Source organism: Jaculus jaculus (genome assembly GCF_020740685.1).
Source record: "Jaculus jaculus isolate mJacJac1 chromosome Y unlocalized genomic scaffold, mJacJac1.mat.Y.cur SUPER_Y_unloc_2, whole genome shotgun sequence".
Classification (NCBI taxonomy): domain Eukaryota; kingdom Metazoa; phylum Chordata; class Mammalia; order Rodentia; family Dipodidae; genus Jaculus; species Jaculus jaculus.
The window spans coordinates 2,639,647-2,648,134 of NW_025423387.1; the positions used below are offsets into that span (position 1 = coordinate 2,639,647).

General features: G+C 36.1%; 1 non-coding gene across 1 annotated transcript; it reads left to right on the forward strand.

The window, feature by feature from the left end:
• Positions 1–6,220: 6,220 nt before the first annotated feature.
• Positions 6,221–6,330, forward strand: LOC123457197. The gene has a single exon (XR_006634934.1). It is a non-coding gene; the product is annotated as a U6 spliceosomal RNA (small nuclear RNA).
• Positions 6,331–8,488: the final 2,158 nt, after the last annotated feature.

Sequence of the window (8,488 nt, forward strand, 5' to 3'; positions counted from 1 at the left end):
GGAAGTAGTGGATGGTGTAACTAGAAAATTAGAAAAAACAAAATATTGTTAATAAGTTGAATGAGCAGTATGATTTTGTATGACTTTCATATTATTCAGTATGAGACATGCCACTATTTCATATAATAAATATTGTTCAACAAAAGTTGATTTTTTAAAAAGTATTCTTCCTATTAAAATAAGGTAATACTTTGATAGATGGTGTGTCCAGGTATTTATCCATCTCCTCCAAGTTATCCAATTTTGTGGAATAGATGTTTTAGAAATATTTCCTGATGATTCTTTCAATTTCACTTATGTCTGTTGTGATCTCTCCCTTTTCATTCTGAATTTTGTTAATTTGAAACTTCTCCATCTTTTGCTTGATCAAATTGGCCAGGGGTTTGTCAATCTTGTTTATTTTTGAAAAGAACCAGCTCTTTGTTTTGTCAATTGTCTTAATTGTTTACTTGGTTTCCAATTCATTAACTTCTGCTCTGATTTTAATTATTTCTTTCCTTCTGGAGCTCTTTGGGTTGGATTTTTCTTGTTTTTCCAGTTCCTTTATGTGGATTGTTAGGTTATTGATTTGGGATCTTTCTTTTTTAATGAAGGCATTGAGTGCTATGAATTTTCCTCTGAGGACTGCCTTCATTGTGTCCCATAAGTTTTGGTATGATGTATTCTCATTGTCATTCCATTGCAGACATTTTGCAATCTCATTTTTTTTTCATACACTATCCATTTATTGTTTAAAAGTGTGCTGTTCAGAATCCAGGTACCATTGGGATTCGTGGCGGGTCTTTTGTTGTCGATTTCTAGCAATATAGCATTGTGAGCTGATATCATGCAGTGAATTATGTCAATCTTCCTAAATATGTGGAGGCTTCCATTGTGACCCAATATATGGTCTATTTTAGAGAATGTTCCATGGGCTGCTGAGAAGAATGTGTAGTCTGTGTATTTGCGATGGAAAGTTCTGTAGATGTCCATTAGGTCTAAGTGATCTATGCTTTTGTTGAGCTCTCTTACTTCCCTTTTGATTTTTTGTTTGGATGATCTTTCTATTACTGAAAATGGTGTATTGATGTCCATAGCTATGATGGTGTTGGTGGTTATTTCTGTTTTATTGTCAAGTTGGTTTTGTTTTATGAACTGTGGTGCTCCTGTGTTTGGTGCATACAGATTTATGATTGTAATATCCTCTTGATGGGTTGTTCCCTTGATAAGTAGGAAGTGGCCTTGTTTGTCTTTTCTCATTATTTTTTGGTTTGATGTCTATTTTATCTTATATAAATATAGTTACACCTGCTTGTTTCTTATTCCCATTTACTTGGAATATTGTTTTCCACCTTTCACCCTGAGGAGGTGTCTTAATGGTGAGGTGTGTTTCTTGAAGGCTTCTGATTGAGGCTTATAATTTTTTGATCCATCCTGTTAGCTTGTGTCTCTTGATGGGTGAATTAAGTCCATTAATATTTAGGGTAATGACTGTGAGATTTGATTAGATCCCCACCATATTGTGATGGTAAATGTTGGTTGGTGTTTTCATGGACTTTGAAGGTTTCCATGCCTACTTTGAGTTTGGTTATTGTGATCTGCTTCTTGTAGGCGAAACAAGCAAGGGTGCTGTTTTCCTGATGAACCGGATACCAACAGAAGGGGGAAGGAGATCAACACAGAGAAAAATCAACTCCTACCAAATCAGAGAGCCACAATTTATAATAGCCGGGAAATGGAACCAGCCTAGATGTCCCTCCACTGATGAGTGGATAATGAAGATGTGGCACATTTATACAATGGAGTTCTATTCAGTGGTAAAGAAAAATGAAGTTATGAAATTTGCAGAAAAATAGATGGATCTGGAAAGGATTATACTAAGTGAGGTAACCCAGGCCCAGAAAGCCAAGCGCCACATGTTCTCTCTCATATGTGGATCCTAGCTACAGATGACTGGGCTTCTGCATGGGAATGAAAATACTTAGTAGCAGAGGCCAGTAAGTTAAAAAGGAGACATAAAGGGAAGAGAAAGGAAGGGAGGAGGGTACTTAATAGACTGGTATTGTATGTATGTAACTTCAGTGATTGAGATGGGGAGGTAATGTGATGGAGAATGGAATTTCAAAGGGGAAAGTGTTGGGGGGGAGGGAGAGTATTACCATGAGATATTTTTTACAATCGTGGAAAATGTTAATAAAAATTGTGAAAAAAACCAAACAAATAAATAAAAGCAAAAAAAAAGAGAGAGAGAGAGAGAGAGAGAGAGAGAGCCAGAGCTCCAGAAGCCTCCAACACCTCATCACTAAAGCAGACCAAAAGTGAACCTAACATGGCTCAGGGAAATTTTGCAGAAGAAGGTGCAGAAAGAGTGTCTGAGCCACATATTGCATCATGATATGCAAAGACATTTATCTTACCCATAACTGTGGGCTAACTCCACAAGGCATGACCCATATACCTCAACAAGGAGGGGCGAAGGGGAGGGGGTAGGTCATGGATGAGCCTAATTTTGGTACCAAACTGACTGTATTTAATGAATACAAAATTATTTAATAAAAATATGAATAAAACAAATAAAAAAGGTAATATAAACAAAACCTAGGGAGGAAAAAATCTTACACTTTATGGTTTTTTTTTTTTCTCACAAATTGGGATATAAGGAAATGTGAAGTAGAGATAGATAATTAGATGGTAGATAGACAGATAGATAGATAGATAAATAGATAGATAATAGATAGGACACAGCAATATAATTCTACATGTAGAATCAATGTTGTTAAAATGCTACTTTCGTTTTACTGGCCTGTACATTACTGACTTTAATACTATGACCTGAATGTATACATTCAAAACACAGAAAAAAATTGCCTTCCAAAAGTTTAACCTTTTTATCTATCTATTTATTTATTTATTTTATTATTTCATTTATTTATTTTTGTTTATTCTAGGTAATTTTTCACTCTATTCCCGGCTGACCTGGAATTCACTATGTAGTCTCAGGGTGTCCTCAAACTCATGATGATCCTCCTACCTCTGCCCCCTGAGTGCTGGGATTAAACGCATTCACCACCATGCCAGGCTAGTTTCACCTATTTCTAAACTTTGATGGAATGTTCTGAGATGTTATATCTATCTGTTCTATGATTCCATTTTATCTAGATGCTTCTCACTGGTGAGAATGAAATATTAATGTCACTTTAAAAAAGTAATTCTCTTTCTGTTTACTAAAGATATCCATAGGGTAGGCAGAGAAATCATGTGTTGCAGACAATGAACTAAAGTGTGAGTTTACAGATGTCAAAATTTCAGTCTCATCGTTGACATGATGAGTGTGGCTGTCATTCCCAAATACACCTGCACCTGGAATCCAATGTATGAAGGAACATTTGTCTGTCTCCATTAAGAGCTAGGACTTCAGGCCATCATGAGATACAGACAGACCTCTCAGCAAGATGTGCTTCATTTCACACACAATTTGCCCAACCCCTCAAAGAAAGTGAACCATGCTGACACAGACTCAAATGTTCAGAAATCTGTGAATAATTTACTATGAACTTCATAAGTGAATGCAAGGCATAGGGTAGTCAATTCTTTTTCATGTATTCAGTAGTATGTTGCAAATTAACTGATGCATAATATTTCTTGTAATTTGTGTGTCGACAAGATGGACTGTGCCACTGATACAGACTCAAAACACTGAATTTAAAATATCTACTTCGAAGCAAATCTAGTGAGTATCAGATCCTTAAGGGTGACTATCGGAAACCAACTCTACAGTGCCTTCAGCCTCATGGCCACATTGTTTACTGCCTGTTGCTCTGAGCCAGTGTTGGACCGAAGCATCTTTCCACATGAGAGTTTTATTATTTCTAACTCTTCCAGGTGATCCACTTCAATTTTTTGTGGACTAAACCAAGAGAGGTTACTGTTTATAATGCCACTATCAGTTGGATGCTTCATGAGCCATATCATAACTCTCCAAGAGTCTGGTTAAATTACTTCAGTGGGGATTACAGAAGTAAATATAATGATTCAGATATGCTGGTATTGATATTCTTTTTTAAAAACATTTAATTTAATTAATTTATTTATTTGAGAGTGACATACAGAAGGGAGAGAGAGAGAGACAGACAGAGAGAGAGAGAGAAAAAAAGAGAGAGAGAGAGGCAGAGATATATATAGAGAGAATGGGCACGCCAGGGTCTTCAGCCACTGCAAACAAACACCAGATGCATGCGCCCCCTTGTGCATCTGGTTAATGTGGGTCCTGGGGAATCAAGCTTCGAACCACGGTCCTTAGGCTTTACAGGAAAGTGCTTAACCAGTAAGCCATTTCTCCAGCCCCCCACTTGACATTCTTAAAACATTGTGTGTAAAGGATTGAGCAACTTCAAACATACAAAATATAAAAAGGTATTTAGCTCTCATTTTCATATGTATGGACTTCTTTTGTCAACAAAAAATTCTGCTAATTATTACAAACTGTACTTGCAAAAAGATCTGAAAAAAAATGTATTATATTTTGCCTATGCATTTTGAGAAAGCCCTTATCTCACAAGGTTCTCATTGTGGCATTATTCAATTATTGCATGGCCAAAAGGCACAGACATTTACTTTCAGATGCAGTAAGCATATTAGAGCCCTTTGACATCAACTATGACCTTGAAAATTTTAGTTTACAGTGAATATTTAAGTAATACATAATTTAAATAGTGATATTTTTGTGTTCCTACTCTACCATTGTGAAAAAAAAAACTAATAACATAAAACCTAAGACTGTTTTCTTTCACAGTTGCAAAAGCATAATGCAAGTCCTCATAATGCAAACTCATACAGTGACCCCAAGATTTATTATTTATATCACATTCTAAGGTTGCCCTAAGGGATGGGATGTGATCAACACATGACAGTTTATGTTCTCCATGCTTTCAAGTTGTTGCATGTGTTTGATTAGAATTTGTGGGAAATCCATGGACTGATGAAATGACTGCAATTTTAATGAAAATTGGCAATGTATCCATAGGTACTTTGATGATTAATATAAGATTTTAGAATCTATAGTAAACATTGCTCTACAACATTCTAACTGCTAACTTCTCAATTTTTCATTCTAAAATGAATGAATGAATCAATCAATAATTTAATTTTTTGGAGAAGGAATTTGAAATAGAGTCTTACTCTTACCAAGGGTGATGTGGAATTCACTATTTAATTTCAGGATGGCCTTTAACTCATTATGATCCTCCTATCTCTGCTTCCTGAGTGTTGGGATTAAGGCATGCACTACCAATGCCCTCCTAATAAATAAATATTTTAAAATAGGGCTGAAGAGATGCATCAGAGGTTAAGGATTTTGCCTGCAAACCCCATCGGCCAAAGTTTAATCACTCAGTGCCCACTTAAAGCAAGATTCAGAGTGTATGGGGAACATCTGAAGCTCATTTGCAATGGTTGGAAGCTCTGGCTTGACCATTCTCAATCTCTCCCCCCACCCCCGTCTCTCTCTTCTATAAAGTGTACAAATAAAAATATTTTAAGTATCCATTATCCAGCCATAGTTTTCAAGTTTAGGTCAATAGTTAATGCAGTTCCAATACAGGCTTTTTAAGGCACAGAAACAAAATGGCTAAATATTTTCTTTTTCTGTTTATATCTCCTATGATTTTATCAAAGCTTAATCTGTATTTAAATTTTTTAAATATTGATATAGGAAGCATATGTTCTACCCAGACAATTAGTAAATGACAAACGTAGTTAATATGTTCCAGTAAGGTCATCCCAACTTTTATTTATATCACTGCTGTCCTTAGGCCCTCAGCAGTTAAGGACTTCAAAAAAAATTTTTTTGCTAAAGAGAGAGAAAGAGAATACGGGCACTCCAGTACCTCTGGTCACTCCAAACAAATGCCAGATGCATGCCCCAGTTTCTACACTTGTCTGATGAGGGTACTGGGGAATAGAACCTGAGTACTTAGGTCTCAAATGCAAGGCTCTTAACCTACAAGGCATCTCTTCAGGCCAGTAGTTAAGAGTTTAAATGACCTTAGTTTTAATGTGATGCAACCAAATTCGTGCTCATGTACCTGCACCTAACAGCTTGGACTTACCATTACCTCAATACATCCATGAGTACAATTATTCAGCTTTATATCTTTTGTAAGTAGGGCATTTGGGATGTGTTGAATTAGAGACACAGTTTTTATTTAAGATTATGTGGTTGAAAATAATATGGAAAAATAAGATTCTCTTCACTTCAGGAGAACATTTACTAAAATCGGAATGATACAGATTAGATTAACATGGCCCCTGTTCAAGAATGGCAAACAGATTCCTGCTGTATTCCATATTTTATTTTATTTGCTTTTATTCATTTGAGAAAGAGGGGGGAGAGAGAAAAGGAGAGCAGGGAGAGAGAGAGAAAAAGGGAGAATTAGCATTCCAGGGCTTGCAGCCACTGCAAACAAACCCCAGATACATGTGCCAGCTTGTGCATTTGGCTTATGTGGGTCCTAGAAAATTAAATCACGGTCTGTTGGCTTTGAAGGCAAATGTCTTAACCACTAAGCTGTCTCTCCTATCCATGTGTTCCACAGTTTAAATAAAGAAAAAATAAACAATCAAATAAGTAAAAGATATGGTACTGTCATCTAATCTTGAAACTGTATTTCTTCTCAGTCCCAAAGGTGAATTACTTCTCAGTGTATTTTGTCTCAACCAATTTTTTGATGTTAAAATTCAACTATATTTATAATGAATATGACCATCAACATGTGTTTGTTGTATTACGTACGTATTCAATTTAATTCTCTGTTGGAGAAAATACCATATCTTTGGTACTTTGGGGATGCGTGTGTAGGCATTGTTATCATGATCTAACATGGTATAGGAATGTGTTCACATGTGTCTTAAAACCTTACCATAACTTGTGCCAGGCACAGTGGCACATGCCTTTAATCCCAGCATTCTACAGGCAGAGGTAGGAAGATTGATGTGAGTTCAAGGCACCCTGAGACTACATCCCGAATTCAAGGTATACCTGGGAACAAATAAGACCATAACTTGAAAAACAAACAAAACAAAAAAGTAATAATAACACAAAACCCTACCATAACTTTATAAGACATATGTAATTCTCTGTTTTGTTGGTTTGCTTTTCTGTATTTTTGTATCAGTACCTCTGTAACTCTGAATTATGTGAATCATGCTCTCCAGCCCACTTTTGAAACAAAATTATAGCAATTCTTCTTCTACAGACATCCTCATAAAGATTGAAGGATCTCACCCCCAAGTAAGACTTGCAATACTACACACACACACACACACACACACACACACACACACACACACACCATGCATATAACAATATCCAATACCTGATTCTCACACTGAAGATCAGGTATATGTGAGGTCATGAGAAATCATTGCATGATGGAGTCATTGAGTATTGCCACCTAACACAGGAAAGGATGTTGGACTGGGGCTATTTCCACAAGAAAAAAACAGTGGAATCATTTATGTTTTCTGATGTTAACTTCACATCTCTTCTATAATGGAACTAAAATTTATTGTGTCAAAAGAAATGTGAAGTTTTTGGCTTTTGGTTTTCTTTTGTTTGTTGTTGTTGAAAATAGAGACAAAGAGGAAAATATGGACATCAATATCAATAGAAATGACTTGGGAAGAAATAGTGATTCAGAAAGCAGGCGGATTTAGGAGGAGGGAGAACAAAGGTCTTAATATCAAGTAATGTTTTTACATATGTATGGGAATTGTCAGTAAAACTTTCACAAAATCTATAGTAGAACTCATTGACTATGTGAACACTTTAAGTGATTTCCTCGTTCATTTATTTTCTTATTTTTTATTTTTTTTAATATTTATTTATTTATTTGACAGCGACAGACACAGAGAGAAAGACAGATAGAGGGAGAGAGAGAGAATGGGCGCGCCAGTGCTTCCAGCCTCTGCAAACGAACTCCAGATGCGTGCGCCTCCTTGTGCATCTGGCTAAAGTGGGTCCTGGGGAACTGAGCCTCGAACTAGGGTTCCTAGGCTTCACAGGCAAGCGCTTAACCGCTAAGCCATCTCTCCAGCCCTCGTTCATTTATTTTGTTACACAAAGAGTAGAGAGTAGATTCCACAACATAGATTGAAATAAAATAGAAACAGGGTTGTTGATACACTCAGATCCAATCATCACAAAATTATAAATATGCTTTACAGAATTCCTTTCTTTTAGAAGTGCAAATATTAGGGAAGAAATTACTTTCATGTCATTTTTCCAAAATCTAGAAAATGATATAATTCTGAATGTATGAATTGATCTCCAATTAAGTTTCCCTTGCTGGGTTACATTATCAACATGAGGGGATAATGAACAGAAGGAATAATGTGCCACTGTGGAAATACAGCTTGATCAACCTATAGTTCATAAATTAGGATGGGTTTTGTCCTTAGAAAGGATCCTAATAGCTATATTTTCTGAATTATCTTCCATGAAATGCAGCAA